This window comes from Panthera tigris, chromosome D4 (assembly GCF_018350195.1).
Source record: "Panthera tigris isolate Pti1 chromosome D4, P.tigris_Pti1_mat1.1, whole genome shotgun sequence".
Classification (NCBI taxonomy): domain Eukaryota; kingdom Metazoa; phylum Chordata; class Mammalia; order Carnivora; family Felidae; genus Panthera; species Panthera tigris.
In genome coordinates, this window is record NC_056672.1 from 12,837,323 (window position 1) to 12,855,755 (window position 18,433).

The window sequence follows — 18,433 nt, forward strand, 5'->3', positions numbered from 1 at the left end:
GGCGTGCGGCCAATCCGACTGTTCCGTTCCGCTGCCTCGTGCTACCCCTCCAGCCTCGAACGCTGACATTTAAAAGGGTAACAGCCGGGAGGCTGGAAGGGGGCCGCCGCTCCTCCTAGGGAGCGCCTCTCGGTCCCGGTGGCCTCCCCGGGCCTCCCGGCTCGAGGTCCAGCTGGCGGGGCCGGGGCCGTGGCGCACACCTTCCCTAGTCACTGGCGCTCGTCCTCGTGACAAAAGAAAACTTCAGGCTCGGTTTTCCAGCTCGCAAACAGTTAAGTGACTTCCTGCAAACGCTAGAGTCCCAGCAACCAGCCTTCCAATCAAAAGTAAGTTGGTTGATGTCACTGACATGGGCCCAGCCAATCAGAAGGGCGTTCCGAAAGCTAGCGCTCCACACTTGTGAACGCGGGAGCCGTAGTGGAAGTGGACAACATCCCTGTTATTTTGTGCTGCTGGTAGTAAAAGTGTGATATGTATGGGAAGGCAGGGGTGACGAATAAATGCAATGTGAATCAATATATTTTTTTAAATCTAAGTATGTCAGGACAAGTTGCCCAAGAAGAAACGCAAATGAGAAAGGATCATTTCTCTTTTTTCTTTTCTTTTTCTTTTTCTTTTTTTTTTTTTTCAGTTTTGAGATGCAGCATACTTTTGGGCAGATTTTTTAATAATCCTTCTATCCAGTGCATTAATGATGACTAATTCATTTTTAAAATGCTGAGCTGACAAAAGTTCCGTTTAAACCAGTCTTTTTCCGTCTCACTATTCTTACACTGAAACACCCCCAACTTTGCTTTTGTGATACCTACCATTCCTCTCCTTCCCTAGCGCAATTTATTCTAGGTGAGCTATTTTGGTTTGTTTTGAAGCTACTGTAACCCACCTTCAATTAAATGGAGACCAAAACAAAACAAAAAAATCCTTCATGTGTATAATTTTTAAAAACATCATTCTTAGCTCATTTTCTTTCCTCAGACCCCTGAACGGTTTTCGGGGCTTCTCTCTCTTCCTTCACTTTACAAATGTGGAGACGGAAACACAGAGAAGTGACCTGTCTACCTTATCAGGTAGATAGTGACAGAGCTCAACTGAAACAATAAATCTAATGATTCCAAGCCCTTTGGGCTTTCCAACATCTGAGCTCTTCGATTTTGTGAAATATTAACTGTGCTAAACAGATTCTTAAGAACTGGAACAAGCCAGAGATCCTTAGCCATTGAAAACTGTGGCATTACTTGATCAATGATTAGCATGGGTCTTGGAGTCTGATTAACTCAGTTTGCCTCTCCCTCTGAATGGTTGACAGTTGTTTTCCATCTTGATAGGTGAGAAAGGAATCTAGGACTCATGGCTCTTCAGGAGGCTTGCCATCAGCACAACTGGTTAAAAACACATTGATTGTCCTCACTGGGTGTGAAAGGTGCCTGCCTCTCTGTGATGCAGATCCACTGAAGTCCAACCATGGCCCCACTGTCTGGTAGCCTTGGTGAAGGGTTGGGAAAAACTAACACCAGTTTTGTGGTCTCTAAAGGCAGAGTCCCAAATTAACCCTCCCAGCTTGAAGGCCAGTGTAGTTTACTTTGACTTTGCTTTTGAAGCGGTACAGAAGATATTGGTTGACTATATGGAAAAGGAAGTATGGAAAGGGGGTGGCGGTCAACCAAGACTATCATCATCACCATCTTGGTAAAGTAGGTGCATCATGGTGTGTAAAAGTGAAGCCGTCTTAGAGTTCTTGAATTCCAATTCCCTTAATTTTAGAAAAGAATTCACTGAAGCACAGGGGAGTTTGCCTACTTCATAATTTTTCTGGGACAAACTCTGTCCCCAAGGATACATGATCATTTAGTAATTGCACCTTTGCTTGCTTCTTTAAGGTCCAGCACAAATACCAGTGGGATCTCTCCACGGTCTCCATGATGACTGCCTGTACAGTCTCTTGGATTTGCATGAACTGACATTGCACTGGGCACCTTCAGATAGCCCTAGAGTTAACACTGGGATTATTCTAGATACGAAGGAAAACCTGCATCTTTCCTTGGACATTGTAATCAAGGAACTTGAATGAATCAACCATCATAGTTTTTTTAAAAATACAAACCTTCCCCTCCCTTACTTCTGGTCTTCTTCTCTTTAATTAATTATCTTTAATTTAATTTTGTTTGGACTGGACATAACCCCTGAATTCTTCCAACTCAGTCATTTCAGAGTTATAAAAGAAAGTAATGAAAGAAAATCAAGATTTCGCACACATGACTTTCTCTCAGATATTTATAAGTGTATCTGCTGCTTTGCTTTAGAATAGCTTTTTTAACCCAGAAATTCTAGAATTATAGAATGCTTTCCCCTTTATCTCTTTTCCCACTCATTTCTGCTCCAGATCCCTATGTTTCTTTCAGGGAGCTAGGTATGGAGGAATACAGAAATGAAAAGACAGTCTAGCCTCACTGAGGCTCATATGTTAAAAACAAACACATATATATCACAAAATAATATATATTACAGGTAATAATTCCAACATCAGGATGTGTGTGTGTGTAATTTAACAACAAGGTCTCCTTGCCGTATTGGGATGTGTATTATAATAGTTTTATGATTAAAATCAGCTTACACGGTTTTGCCAGCATGTGGTTGTCCCAATTAAATTCTGGGAAAGTAAATTATCCCAAATTAATATGAATCATTCCTAATTACAATGAATAATTTACCAGGAAAATATATATTATGCCACATAAATATGAGAGGTCTGTTTTCCCCCAATTTAATCTTTGTAAATACACATTTCAAATCCACACAAACCAATGGGGAGGAGCACGGGAATTCAAAGACTGTAACTGTGCTTCTAGTTTATAAGTATGTGTTTTCCTCTCTATATTCTAAGGCTTGGATTTATTATTCAAGTTCTTGAGAACAGTGGTTTATGGGCCTGTAGCTCAAAGTCTTTATTTTCTGTGCATCCTGAAATAATTATTATCACCTCTAGAAGAGATAGTGCCTACAGAGAACTGATTATTTGAGCACGTGTTTAGGCCAGTTTGGGGGCAGAGAACCCACCTCCCAGGGCCTGAGGTGAGCTGTGTGACCCCAGGCAACCTCTTAGAGCTCTTTCCTCATCTGTGAATTCACGGGATTAGATGCATACATCTCCATAGTCCCTTACAAACTCCAGATTCTGTAGGGACCCCCCCCCCCCCCCAAATAATGAGAAAAGCTGGGCAAGACTTGGGTTCTTTAAACAGCGTTTCTGCTGTGCATCTACAAACAGGTCTTTATGGCAATCAATATTTAAATTAAATCAATATTTAATGGGATAGCAGGCACAAATATAAATTTGTCCGAATCCCTTATAGTCTTTATTCCTTAATTGCATAGTCTCTCCTTTTCTTTCTGCAAGCTGGTTTGTGCAAATTTTCCACCCTAGCGCCAACTGAGGTATTTCCAGGGGGAACACAGCCCATTCCGTCACCTCCCCAGGAGATTTTTAATCCAAACTTAGCCCTGGGTAGAGTTTCCCCCGCTCACCGGGTGGAGCTAATCACCTGGGGCTTAATCTAAAATTCATTCTGCCTAGTCTCATCTCTGTCCAAGGCCCAGGGAGGTTTAGGTTAAAGAACTGTACTCGGTATGTAGTGGGTTCCGCCAACTCTGGCTTTTCTCACTCTTTCCTGCTGGGAGGCGTGGAAGGTGCTGGGCAGAGCTGCCTGCCTCCAGGCGGGGAGGAAGGAGAACAGATGGCCCGCTGGGGGTAGGGGGATCACGTGTCGGACCTCACTCTGGGCTGGATCCAGACATCTTTCAGGACCCAGGCCCTTAGGCTTTCAGCGACTCCACCTAGGCACACGGCACGGCACGTATCTGGGGCAAAGCCGTGTTCATTTTAGTGAAAGCTGGGGAATCAGGGGAAGGCAGCTGAAGGTTTGGGGAGGGGGAGACGGTTTGGGGAGGGGGAGGCGGGGCTGAAGGGATCTGGCTTCGAGCAAAGGCAGTGTTCTGAAATTGAAATACAATTAGGTGAAGACCTGTCTGCCCAGACGCCTGAGGCCCTAACGTGGGTTAACTCCCAGGGGCTGGAGAGGGAGGCGGGGGTGGGGGGTGGAGGGGGCTCAGGCCCGCGCGAAAACTTGCACGACGTCCTACTTTGCTCTCGCTCCACTTAGCAGCCTTCCGCAAAACTCCAGGCCTCTCCTTTGCCGAGCAGAAAGGCCACACGTTCATACATATGCAGGAGGATAAGTTTAGCTTGCAGCCCCCCGCGCGCCGAGAGGCCCTGCGCGGCGCACCGTGCATCACCCGCGCTCGGGGGCGGGCTCTCGGCTCCGGCCGCAGACTGGCGGGCGGCTCAGCCACTTGCGGGCTGCGCGCCCCGGCCTGGCATCGCCCTTTTAAAAAGTCTTCCGCAGGCGGCCGCCGCAGCGGCAGCCGGAGGAGCCGAGTTCATCTGAGGACAGCCCCAGTTCTCAGAAATCCCTTCCCTGCTGGAACATCAAGCTCCCTTTACTGCAGTTGAACAAACTGCCCTAGATTGGGGGATGAGGAACCCGCCCCAAACTCGTGCAAGGAGCTCCGGGCGCCCGCGCCCACGTGAGCTAACCTTGAAGTTAGCCCCCGCACCCAGGCGGGAGGTGGGGAAGGCTGGAGGGGGCGGGGGCCGGCTGTCGGCCCCTCGAGGCCCAAGCCCTTGGGTTTGCGCCCTCCGCTGGCGCGCACCGCCCCCACCACCCTGTTTCATAACTTATGGGGTTGCATTTTTTTCTTTTTAACTCTTCGGGGTTGGGTAGGTGCGTATGTGTGTGTGTTGGCGGGGGTGGGGCGGGTAGAGGCACCTTCCCCATCCCCCACGCCCGCGAAGAAGAGGAAAACCTGCCCTGCGGGCTCCCCTGGGAGCACTGCAGAGTAGGGTGTCGGGATGACATAAGCTTCTAAACATAGCCGCACCGCACCCCAACTCTGCGCGCCGCGAGCAGGGCTGGGGCGGGAGCGAGGGGAGAGCAGGGAGGCGGGTGCTGCTGTCCGCGGGCGGGGCGGGCCGGCCCGCCCGGCTGTGCGGGAGGAGATGACTTTGCAGGAATCGTGTTCGCAGAGTTTGCAGGCAGTCTCTCCCGCGACGGTCGGGCCACGGGGTTAGGAAGCATTCCTGCCATTCCGCGCTCTCTCCTGCCTCACAAAAGCCACACACACACACACACACACACACACACACACACACACGTGCGCACGCACGCACGCACCCCTGGGATCTAAGGTGTCTTTTTTATGTAAATCAACCCAAAACCCCAGCCTTAGCGCCCCGGGTGGATTTGCCCGGGGGCATCCGCGCCCTCCAGCCTCCCAGCCTCGCGCCTGCCTCGGGGCTAAGCCCGCGAGGGGGTCGGAGCGGCCCTCCCGGTGAGTCAGATGGGCTGTGTTTCCTGTGGTTGTTGTGGAACAGTTTGTCCTTTTTACCAACCCCCCCCCCCCCGCCCGGTCTCCACCCCCTTGGTAAATATAGCGCTCACGTTTCATCATCTCTTTGTCCAACGAGCGCCAGACACCCCGGCCCGCGGCCCCCGCCGCCTCCCTCCTCCTCCCGGCTCGCAGTTACCTCGTGTAACCCCGCGCGGGCAGGAGGCGGGCAGCAGCTCGCCCCGCGCCGGCTCTGCACCCCCTCGCTTCCCGCGGCCGTACACTCCTGTCCCCTCCCCTGCTGCCAATTCCAGCTTAAGTTGTGCCCCCAAGCCACCGTCCCACCCCCTCTGGCCCGGTGTCCCGGGGCCGGGTCGGGATGTGTGCAGGTGCTGGTGGAGGTAGCCCTTCTTCCCAGCCCCGGGCGTCACCCGGCGCTCAGGCCAGTAGTGGCTCTTCCACTTACCCAACCTCCCCTCTCCCAAGTCCCAAGGCCGCCCCCCTGTTCCCCTCCTGAGCGCAGGTGACGAGCTGCTGAGACAGTGTCTGATTCACAGAATGCTGAACCAGCGACGCGCACTTGGGGGTGGGCGCTCCGTGAACGTCCCCCTCCCACCCCCTCACCCCAGAGAGGAGTGGGCTGGAGGGGCGGGAAAAAGCGAGGTGGGTGGATAACAGCTTACCCTTCCCTCTCTCCCTTCCCCTCCCGGTTTCATTTCCACACATACAACCACCCACCGGGGACCGGAGGCGGCTGGTGTTCTCTGAACACAGGGAACTGGCTCTCTCTCTAGTCGCCTGTTTACTTCCCTGCTCCTCTTCGCCCTCCCTCCTCCTCGCCCCCACCGCCCCACGCTGCCTCCCGCCCCGGAGCAGCTGGGAAACCTGCAGGAAAACACTGCAGTCATGAGACTTCCCTGGACCCGCCGAGCTGTGGCCTGGGTTTGCCCTGCCTGGCCCTGCCTTGCCTTGCCTTGACCTGGGTCCACTTGGGGCACTTGGCCCTGGAAAGAAAGGCTTTTGGGGCTCCCCATCCAGGAATGTGGAAGAGGTGACAGCCTCTATCCTTGCCGCCCTTTTCCTCTCTCCTCTTGGCACCAGATATCATCCTGTGGGGGCCCTGCCTGGCTGCCCTTTTGGCTAGGGCTCTGGGCCACCCCCATGAGTGGCCACCTGTCCAGAGATGGCTAGTGAGAGAACTGACAGTGTGTAAGAACTCGGCATCCAGGATGCTGCGGGGCTGTCTTATCTGCCATCACAGCCTGTCCTGGTCAGAACGGGGCACCCAAAGTTCCCTGCTGACCAAGGTTTTCAGGCAGAGCCCCTAAAGCCGGCTCCCAGGGACACACCCTCTCTTTATGGAGTCCAGGCCAACAAAACCTTCTCTTTCAAAGCTTGTTTCCCAGCAGCGAAGAATTCATCCTGTCTTCCTAAGTGAGCTGAGTGAACAAAGAGCTCCAGGAGGCCATGAGGGTGAGCTGTGGGTGCCGCCTGCCTGAAGTTCACCCCCCATTTAAAAGCCACCTCTTGACCACAGCTCTCTGCTTCACTGCCATGGTTACCAGCTCCCTGTCCTCCGCAGCACCAACGTTGTACAGAGGCAGAAACAAACATGGGCATTTTAAATGTTCTTTTAAATATCCAAAACACAGCTTTGGTATTTTGGTAGAAGGGAAGGGGGAATGCACGCCCTGGAGGTTTGGTGGTTTCCTTCCGACCCCATGACCCTGAATAAATCTCTCACCCTGACTGGCCTCTCAGCTGCTCAAGGAGGGAAAGAGGCTTACTGAGATACTAGAGAGTGGAATTCACAACAGAACAGGTGCACCCACGCTGGCGAATCTTACTCAAGGCAGACTAGCTCTCCCCTGTCCACACAGCCTCAACCCCCAGCTGCTGGGACTATCCCACCCATCAGACTACACCATCTGCTGCTTACTCTGTACCTGACTCAGGGCAGTCCCCCTCCACCCCACCCCTGTTAACATTTTTGGGGAATTTAGCAGCCTCGTGGAATAAGGACCTGAGACCCCAGTACATACACTGTAACCATTTGCCCCCTCCGCCCTGCCTTGGGCCTTTGTCCTACAGGTTCCCTGGACCTTTTTCACCTCTAAGTAACAGCACCACCGCTGCTATTTTCATTTCACGTGTCATGTTCCCTGACCAACACGTCTTTCCTTGCCACCTTATTTAGTCTAATAACCCCATTTAAGCCATTCTTTCACCTTAGTTTGACCTTCAACCTACTTTTTCACCGTTCTTCATTGCCCTTAGATTCTCACATCCCTCCTATCCAGCTTAGATCTCATGGTCTATCCTCTATCACTGTATCATCCACACCCCTCACTTTCTTCTTCCTGGGGCCACCCACCCGGCAAAACCCTGAGTCTGTCCGGCTTAACACACTGGACAAAGACAACTGTGCTGTCTGTTGTCACTAGCTCTCTGATCCTAAATTTCAGGTGGGCTCTCAACACTGCCCTTCTGCATTTCCCTAGTCGGCTTCCTGTCCCACACTCTGAAATGACACCTTCTATCCTCAAACACCACCCCCCCACCTCTCCCCTTCCTCACCCGGAGCTGAAAACCTTGCTTCTTAATCACTGGGAAAATAAAAAATACAAGCAATTTCACAAGAACTGCCTCATCTTCCCATGGCCATGGCTTCCACCCTACCTGCCTCTGACTCTGCCTTCCTTCCTGTCACATGAGAGGAGTGTCCCTGCCCTTCTACTTGGCACCATGATCCCTTCCCCTCTTGACTATTTAAGTGGTCTCTCCTGAAATTATCTCATCTTCTCCTCATTGGTTGTCCCCCTCTCCTAAATAATTCACGTTGATACAGAAACATGATATACTCCTTCCTTCCTTTATATGTAGAAGTATGTAAATATATGTATCTCCTTAGCCCCCAGTTCCCCCTCCAATATTACCCTTTTGCCATTTTTTTCTTGGCAACAAACATCTCAAAGTTGCCTGTATGTCTATGCTTCTTATTCTCTCTTGATCTCATGCCAATCCAACTTTCACTGTCCTTGGGCCACCAAAATCGCTCTTGGCAAGGTCTCAAATGACCCCGATCCTACTGCATCTATTAGGTATTTCCCTTCATGCAGCTGGAAGCAAAGAAGTCTAAGGAGTGGGCCAGGAAAGTACGAGGGAAACAGAAAAATATGGCATCTGAGAAGCAAAGAGAAGAAACTGTTTAAGGAGGGGAAAGGAGTTTAATTCTCTCTTCATCTCCTTTGCTGTTTTCAGTTCTTCTCCTGGCTCTCTAAACATTGGGGTGCCCCACGGCCCTGTTCTTTGGCTCTTGTCTCCACCTATGCTCATTCTCTTGATGATGGAATCCTTAACTTCTGTCTGCCAATAACTTCCATTTTTGTTTGCTTAAGTAGGCTTCACACCCTGCACGGGGGGCTCGAGCTCATGACCCTGAGATCAAGGCCTGAGCTGAGATCAAGAGTTGGAGGCTTAATTGACTGAGCCACCCAGGCCTCCATGACTTCAAATTTTTATCTTCTGTCCAAACCTCGCTCTTGAATCCCACACTTGACTCTCCAGCCGTCTACTCATCATTTCCACTTGAGTTATCTAACAGGCATTTCAAACTTAACATATTAGGATTGGACTATTGATTATTTCTCCCCTCAAGGGCTCCATAACAAAGCCCTCCTATCTTAGAGAAGGGCATTCCAGTGCTTCTGCTTGCTCAGGCCAAAAACCGAGGAGTTATCCTTAATTATGCTCTTTATGTATACCCCACAGCTAATCCATCAGGAACTCCCCTCAGCTATATTTTACAGACGTATCCAGAATCTGGCCCCTGTCATCACTTCCTCCACCACCTTCCTCTCTTGTGTTGCTAACTGCAGTAGCCTTCTAGCTCCCACCTTGCCCTCCTTCTTTTCTCAGCACAACTGCTAGAGTGCTCTTCCTGCTGTACATATCAAGTCACATCACTGCTCTGCTCAAAACTCCCCAGAGACCCCCGTCTCCCTAGGAGTAACTGTCCAAGTGCTTGCAATGGGGATGGGGACGAGGCCCATTCCATCTGCCTGAAAAGTGACTCTCTGATTTCCTCTCTTGTTTGCACCCCACCCCCGCTCTGCTGCGGCCACTCTGCCCACCTTGCTTATTAGGGAACTTACGAGCCACACTTTCACTTTATTTGTCACGGCTCTTTCTTCTACCTGGAACCTCTTCTCCAAGAGGGGTCTGCATGGTTCACTCCCTCACCTGCTCCAAGCCTTTGCTCAGCTCTCCCCCTCTAAAAGTGGTCCGCTCTGGGCACCTGGGTGGCTCACTCAGCTGAGCGAGCGACTCTTGATTTCGGCTCCAGCCATGAGCTCATGCTTCATGGGTTCGAGCCTCATGAGGGGTCTCTGTGCTGACAGTGGTAAGCCTGCTTGTGATTTTCTCTCTCTCTCTCTCTTTCTCTGATCCTCCCCGACTTGTGCATACACACACTCTCTCTGAAAATAAATAAACATTAAAAAAAAAAAGTGACCTGCCCTGGCTCTTCTACTACTCCTGTGATTGCCTTTGTCTACATTTTCTTTTTTTTCTGTGTCACTTATCATATGCTGATCTGCTACACATTTTGCTTATTTATTATATTTGTTGTTTCTTCCCTGTCTCCTGCTAAATACAAACTGTTTTGCTGGCTGATGTATTCTGTTTTAAATTTTTATTCTTTTTTATTTTTTGGCTGGAGTATTCTTAGTGTCTAGAACAGGGCCTGGCAGTTAATACGCTTTCAGTAAAATTTGCTGAGTGTTGACTAAACAGAGGATAAGCAGCCCAAAAAAATTTGTTTTGAACTCTGGCTAACTATATGTCAGGTACCCCAAAATGCACTGTGTGGTCTTAGCACTCCTGGTTTATAGGTGAGGAAGTTAACGTTCAGAGAGGGTAAGTGGAAAAGCCAAGCTCCCACCGTGGCAAAGCTAGGATTTGAGCTCAGGACCCTTGAGTCCAGAGCTCGTGTTCCTACTCTCTCCATTACTGTGTCCCTGTAAATAAGCTGTCAGGCCAAGAGTGAGTTCTTTCTGCTGTGGCGGCAGGTAAGCTGTGGAGATGCACGGTGGCTTGTGACATCTCCAGATGGCACCTGAGTTTGTGTGTGGGAGTAAGAGGGGACACATAGGTCCCTTCCCCTACTCTAGACTGGTGCTGAAGAAAGGGTGAGGGTGATAGGCAAGGACATAGTCAAGGCTTGCCCCGGGGTATTTTGGCCACTTGTGAAGATGCTGGGCATATTTGTATAAAAGAGGCAGCATGGTGCGATAGATTTGTTTCTTGCATTTTAAATTCAATGCATTTTAAACAAGGATTGGCTGGGGTCTCTATTAATTTGGGACCCAGGTTGATGGCACAGCCACCCTTTGGAGCACTCAAGTCATAATTTCTACTTACATCTCATGTCACCATCCCAGCTGTAAGGGGAGCCGGAAGCACGCTCTTCCCAGGCACCCAGAAAGTAGAGAGCCAGCAATCTTTCTTGGGCCCACGTCCAGTGGGAAGCTTGAGGAAGCTCTTGCTGCAGCAATCCTTACAGATGGCAGCAATAGACTCTGGACAAAATATAAACAACAATCACCTGAGGCCCCTGTAGGGTGAACCAAAGCACACAGATAGTTGGCATTTGGAAGATGGGAATGACCTGAGAATTTCCTGTCTATTATGGATTTTGACGTGGGGGTCCTAATTTGACGTCCTAATTTGTGCCATTTAAAATAGTTAAAAATATTCATAGAAAGCCGACAGCATTATTGGCTTGAAGGGCCACAGGATACGTTTTAGAGTGACCACAAGGGCTGGAAAGTAAGGGAAGAAACTCGAGAAAAGAGCGCGGGAGGAAAAGTCCCAAATTCTGGGAGTAAAGTCTGTCCACATCTCAGGCGGATCCCAAATGGATGCCTAAGACGGCATAAGTGAACTCAAGTACACACATCTCTACATTTTATTTTGTCTATTTATGTTTTTAATGTTTTATTTATTTTTGAAAGAGATAGATGGAGTGTGAGTGAGGGAGGGGCAGAGAGAGAGAGAGAGAGAGAGAGAGACAGACAGACAGACAGACAGACATAGAATCCCCAGCAGGCTCCAGGCTTCAGGCTGTACACACAGAGTCCAATGTGGTGCTTAAACCCATGAACCATTAGATCATGTACTGAACCGGTTGGATGCTTCACCAACTGAGCCACCAGGCACCTCCACACATCTCTACATTTTAAACAAATAAAAGTGAGATCAGGCTCTACTTTTTAAATCTCATTTTCAGCTAGCAATTTTCTGTGGATGTTTTCCATATTCCTCATTATGTTCTTCTACGGTATTGAAAACGAGAATATATCTTTTGAATAAGTAAGCATTCGCGTGGTTCAATTAAAAAAATATAAAAGGCTATATAATGAAAAATCTCTTTCCCAACCCTGTCCCTTAGCTATCAGAAACAACTTTGTATTACTCCCCACCTTTTTTTGGGGGGGGTAAATCCTTCCTATTTTATGTATATCCAAGCAAATACATGTATCTTGCTCACATTGTACACAAATGGTTAATATCCTAACAGTGCTCTGTACCTTATTAGCTTAATATATCTGGAGGATCACTACAAATCAATACATATAGGTTCTTCATGTTTAAGGGCTGCCATAGAATTCTGATATAAATGTACCTTTATTTAACAAGTTCCCTGCTGCTCAGTTTTTTGGTTACTTTGAGTCTTTTGGAATTCAAAAACTTATTACCATAAATAACCCTCTTTTGCATTGGGGCAATGCGGCTGTGGGATGAGGTTCTTGAAATGAAATGCCGGATTAAAAGATAACCTGTTCTTGTAATTCTGAAAGATGTCAAATTGCTGTCCCCAACGTTTGTACCAATTTCTACATGCCTATGAGTGAGTGCATAGAAGTACCCGTTTCCCCACATTCTCATCAATGAGTGGGTTAAAAACGTTTCTGATCTTTTATCAATCAATCTGATTGATAAAAATAATACTTCAGGGTGCTTTTTTTTTATTCTTTTGAGAAAGAGAGAGTGTGAGTGGGGGAGGGGCAGAGAGAGAAGGGGAGAGAGAATCTCAAGCAGGTTCTATGCCATCAGTGCAGAGCCCAACGAGGGGCTCAAACCCATGAAACTGTGAGATCATGACCTGAGCCGAAATTTAGAGTCAGACGCTCAACTGACTGAGCCACCCAGGAGTCCCTTTCAGGGTGCTTTTAATTTTCAACCTCTCTCATTCTAGGTGAGGTTGAGTATCTTTTCATATGTTTGATAGCTTTTGCTATTTCTATTTTTAATCCATAGCCATTACCCTTTTTCATTCAGACTGTAAGCTTTTCCCCTATAGAGTCTTTCTATATTAGGACATTAGCCTTTTATCTGTGAGTAAGGATCCAAATATTTTCCCCAACCCATCATCTGCTTTTTAACTTTGCTTATTGTTTGTGCTATGCAGAAATTTTTTTGTGGTTGTTGTATTTTTCAGTTTTCTATACTTCTAGATGTCATTTTCATAATTAGAAAGGCCTTCCATATTCTTATTATTAATTATCTCACGGCTTTCTCTAGAGCCCTTTATGATTTTATTGATCTATTTAAAATTTTTTCCTGGTGTAATTTGTGAAGTGTGTACCCCATTTAACTTTTCTCCGAGTGATATTCAGTTATTCCCACCCCAGGTGTTGATCTCATTTTTTTACATGTGTAGTCATGTTATCTCTGAATAATGACAGGTTTTTTTCTTCTTTTCTGAGCTTTATGCCTTCTCTTTCTTCTTCTTACCTCACTGTACTAAGCAAAAGTTCTAGTAAAATGTTGTCTAAAGTAGGGGTGGTCATGGGGGGTGCCTGGTGGCTCAGCTGGTTAAGTGTCCGACTTCGGCTCAGGTCATGATCTCGCGGTTTGTGAGTTCGAGCCCGCATGGGGCTCTGCACTGACAGCTCAGCGCCTGGAGCCTGATTCTGACAGATTCTGTGTCTCCCTCTCTCTCCGCCCCTCCCCTGCTCGTGCTCTGTCTCTCTCTCAAAAATAAGTAAACATTAAAAAAGATTTAAAGTAGGGGCTGTGGGCATCTCTTTGCCTTGTTCTTAATCTTACCCACCAGCAAATGGGTAAACAATCAGCTGGCTGTGCCTTGCCACGTTCCTCTCCACAAAGTTGATGCCAATTTGAACTACTCTGTAGTGCATGGAGTTGCCTAGGAAACTATAACCATTAAGTCTGATATTAGCTGTAGGTTGTAGATGCCCATTATCACATTTAGAAAGTACCCTTCTATTCCTAGTGGGGTGAGACTTTTTATCCTAAATTTTGACAAATGCTTTTTCTATATCTACGGGGATGGTCATATGCTTCTTTAGGGCCTTTATTCTATTAATGTAGTGAATTACATTAATTTATTTTTGAACGTGAAATCAACCTTGCATTTCTGGAGTCCACCACCCTTGGTCGTGATTTATTATCGTTTTTATATATCTCTTGATTCTATTTGCTAATACTTCGTAAAGAAATTTTACATTATGTTCATGAGGGATATTGGTCTGTAACTATCTTTCTTGTACTGCCCTTGCTATGTATTGATTTGAGATACCACTTTAGCCATACACGAAATTTCTGTTTATATTTGAGTCCTTTTTTGGATTTTATATTACATTCTGCTCCATTAATATTTGTCTTTCTTATTTCATTATTGTTAATGGGAGCATTGTTGGCTATTTCGGAATTAGGTTATTTCCGGCTTCTTGCCACCACAGACAACACTGTAATAAACAGTATTTTGGCTAGATCTTTTCCAACTCCTTGGTTATACCCTGAGTATAAATCCTTAGAAGCTGAATAACTGGGTCAATGGGTAGACGTAATTTTTAGAATTTGGCTACTCTGTTAACTGGTATCCCATCGGGAGAATAGAAACCATGCTAATTGTTTCAATCAGGGGACCTAATTTAGGGAATGATTATTATTGTTGGAAGGGCTAAAGGAACAGAAAGGGGAAGTTGAGATAACCCCTAGATTAGTAACTGTAGGAAGCCACTACCAACCTTCGGATTGTGGAGCAAAGAGGAGAAGGTGGGGGTGTTGCCAGAGCCCAGGACACATTCACTGCTGACAGTGCTGATGACTGTGCTTGCGGTTGAGAGCACTGAGGTCACTACCGGAGTCCCTGCAGAACGGTGGAACCATAGTCACCCCGCTGTTGCAACTTCTGGAGAAAACAAAGGGTGCCCCACTGCTTCAGCAGATGTAGCTGGAAGCAAGAGAAGTATACAAATGCTTTCTTCCTTCCTGCCTTCCAGTCGCCCCTCCCATCCACCAATGCCTCCCAGACTGAACCTAATCAGAACTAAGATGCCAAAGAAGTCTGGAAAAGTCGTTTGCAGAATCCAGCTCCAACTGAGAGAAGCAAGGCCAGTATCAGGGACACTGGATCTGTATGGTTGCACAAAGCCCCATCCCTCGAAAAACCCCGTGCTGTCACTGTCTTGAAATTCTTCATACTTTCCGAGCAAGGGGTCTTGCATTTTTATTTTTGCATCGGCCCTGCAAATTATGTGGTTGGGCCTGCCCAGCCGAGCTTCAAGGGAGGAGAATGGAGCTGAGAGCGAAGAGGAAAATGCCAGGGCCGCTATGTTGCCAGAATGCTCTGCCACAAAGTTTACAACAGTTTGAATTACTTACCAATGAGGGAGTTGCCTGGGAAACCACAAATTAGTTATGGTGCTGATAGGGAAGTTCTTAAGAGTTCCCCTAAACAGTCCAGTGGTTCCAAAAGCAAGAGCAGAGAAATCAACAAATTGGTGTTCTGCTCTCCCAACTTAGGGAGTCTGATTAGAAACCCCCCACCCCCGCCTGGCCCTGAGCTCGGATTTGTAATGTCCCTCCCTCACTCCTAAAGGGGGAAACAGATCTGACCGGTGAGTGTATTGGTTGTCATAAAATTGACATATTATTGCTTTGCTTTTGTACATCTGGCCTATCCATCATTAAATTAATCTTCCATTGTTCTTTCTAGAACTTATTGGTGCAGGGGAAATTTACTCAGCATTAGGTGGGTCAGGCTCCTGGATCTATCTGCTCCTGGAAGCAGACACCGGTCCTCACATTGGCCCTGAAGAGCCCAGCAACACAAAGGGAATGGAGAAGATGTTCAGAGAAGGGCCTTCAGATTTGGGGAGGGTAGTTATATTATAGCCAGGATCAGAATGTGGCCCTGTCATTGCAGGAGTTAGGGTGGCCATGTGGAGAGGAAGCAGAGGGACCTCAGAGGGAGCCCAGACTTGTGCTCCAGCCCTTTAGGGACCAAGAAGGGCCCACTTTCGGATGAGGCACTTTCAGATATACCTCCCCACCTGCCTGCCACTGTTGTCTACAATGTCCTTCTTAAGGATCCATTTCCTGAGTAAAGTTACCCGTAGGTAACTTCCTATAGTTATTCATAAAGGAAGTCATTCATTCATTCATTCATTCACTCGTTCATTCTTCAATAGACTGGGCCTCCACCCTATGCTAGCACTGGACTTGGCAGCAGGGTTATAGTGATGAGGAGGACACCCATGACACCTGCCTCCAGTCCTATGGTCTAAAAGGGGAGGAAACTAATCGGTTGCAATACCCCGTGATCTAAGCTCTGACAGGAGAATTAAAAGGTGCTTCAAAAGCAAATGAAACAGGGGTCCCTCACCCTGTCGGAGCATCAGGGAGAGATAGAACAAAGCTGAGGAGAAGTGAGGTAAGCAAGGAGGGGAAAAGGGTGGAGGGATGTTCCAGGAAGGGGGGATAGCAAGTACCAAGTCCAGAGGTGTGAGAACAAGCTCCTGTAAGAAACCAAAAGAAGAGCAGCTTGGGGGACAGCTGAGGTCATGTCAGAAAGAGCTGTGGATATCCATATGGCCTTGATCCTGAGGGCAGTGGCAAGCCCTTCAGATTTTTAGCCTGGAAGGAGACAGAGATTTAGACTTTAGGATACCACTCTGTCTGCTTTCTGAAGAATGAACGGAAGGGAGTCATGCTTAGAGGAAGAGAAGAGCCCAGGGGAAGAAGGGAAGACAGTAGCTTGGAATAGGATGGTCGTAAAAGGATGGAGAGAAGTAGGCAGATTCTGAAAAGTTTAAGATGAAAAACTGACAGGGCTTGGGAATCAGATTGGGTGGAGAAGGGCAAAGGAGGGGCTAAGCAGGTCCCCTAGGTTTCTGGCTCGGACAACCGTGGGACAGACCTGTAGGCGAGGACAAAGAATTGGCTTTTGGGTGAGCTGAGCTGAGGTGTCCGTGGAGCTGCCTAGCAGACAGTTAGTTGGATGGCTCCTCACCTTGAATTACTTTATTATAGATTAACAACCAACCTTGCAAAGTACTAAGGGGATAAGACACAAGAATCTTTGTTTTGCTGAAGGAAGGAAGACTAAGCAAAAGCCCTGAACTGTCTCCCACCTTGAAATCATAGATCCACTGAGAGCTCCCCCTCTCCTCCTGGTTGCACTAAATATCCTGCACTTCTGCTAGAACATTCCTCTTACTGCTCAGTTGCCTGCTTACCCATCAGTATCTCTTATTAGATTATGAGCTGGTGGCAGGATGTGGGTTCAATTCATCTTTGGCTTTCCAGTGCCTTCTAGAATGCCCTGAACATAGTATACTCATATCCCAATAAGTGACTTCAAAATGTACTGAAAATTCTGCAATTAACTGAAAAGCTGTTACATGGAAAAAACCCAAACAAACCTCTATTCATTTTAGTGGGAAAAACCATGTTGTGTGCCATCCCAAGATACCAAACAACTTTCACAGATAGAACACTGTATCAATTGAATAATGGCAACAAATGAAGTTAAAGAATAAGCACAATTTGGGGCACCTGGCTGCCTCAGTCCATAGAGCATGTGACTCTTGATCTCGGGGTCATGAGTTCGAGCCCCATGTTGGGCATAGAGATTACCTAATTAAAAAAAAAAAAAGAATAAGCACAATTTCAAAGTTAAATCAATACAGTGTATACAGAAAAGGTAATGTAGTACAACTTTATTGTACTTACTCTTTTTTCTTCTTGCTCAGTATTTTAACCTTTTGATGACTTCTGTATCCACACAGGGTTAAAAATAAATTCATAGCCCAGAACAACATTTCTAGGGTAAAATAAATTTAAACATGGGAGTGCTTGGAAATAGTTCAGGCGCACAACAGGTCACAGACTCACAGATGCTGTTGTTTTTCAATCCTCTCATGGGGCATATGTATACAAAACAAAATGTTTTGGGTTTACACAAACATGGCTTATGATTTAAATTTGTTCCAAATAAGGGGCGCCTGGGTGGCTCAGTCGGTTAAGCGGCCGACTTCGGCTCAGGTCACGATCTCGCGGTCCGTGAGTTCGAGCCCCGCGTCGGGCTCTGTGCTGACAGCTCAGAGCCTGGAGCCTGTTTCAGATTCTGTGTCTCCCTCTCTCTCTGCCCCTCCCCTGTTCATGCTCTGTCTCTCTCTGTCTCAAAAATAAATAAACGTTAAAAATATAATTAAAAAAAATAAATTTGTTCCAAATAATATTCTCTACAATAAACTGCTGTGTCAAGAAAGTTGGTGAATGGTCTTTGTTCGAAACCCCGATGAAGAAATACGACTTCTTGTTTATTATCTCTGTGGTGAGTTTTTGAGTCCAAGAGTTGTCATTTATATTTATATTTATAAAGAAAGAAGTCACAAAGTGGTATAACTTTCAAGAGGTGTAATGGTGCAAAGTTGCTAATGCATAAAAGGAAGATGAATGAAGAATGGATGGATGGATGAATGAATGAACGAATGGATACCTAGCAAGGCCCTCTGGTAAGGTCAGAAGGAACCCTTGTTGTATGACAGAGGTCTAAGAACACTGAGGAGCATACAGTGATGGAGAAAGTGAGGAGAAACCCAAGGAGGAGCCGAGGCAGAAAACAGAATATGGAAGAATTCTGGCTACCCCTTCGTGATCATTCAGTATGTGCTATGTGTAATGACGAAATTATCTCTGCTGGACACTTGGGCTCTGTAGGGAGCCAAGCATACAG

General features: G+C 47.1%; 1 long non-coding RNA gene across 2 annotated transcripts in view; it reads left to right on the plus strand.

The window, feature by feature from the left end:
* Positions 1-137: 137 nt before the first annotated feature.
* The window catches only part of LOC102968931, a 31,147-nt gene continuing 12,851 nt past the window's right edge, over positions 138-18,433 (plus strand). For both annotated transcript variants that reach the window (XR_006210432.1, XR_006210431.1), the window contains exon 1: positions 138-326. This is a non-coding gene — a long non-coding RNA (uncharacterized LOC102968931). The remainder of the gene's footprint in view (positions 327-18,433) is intronic.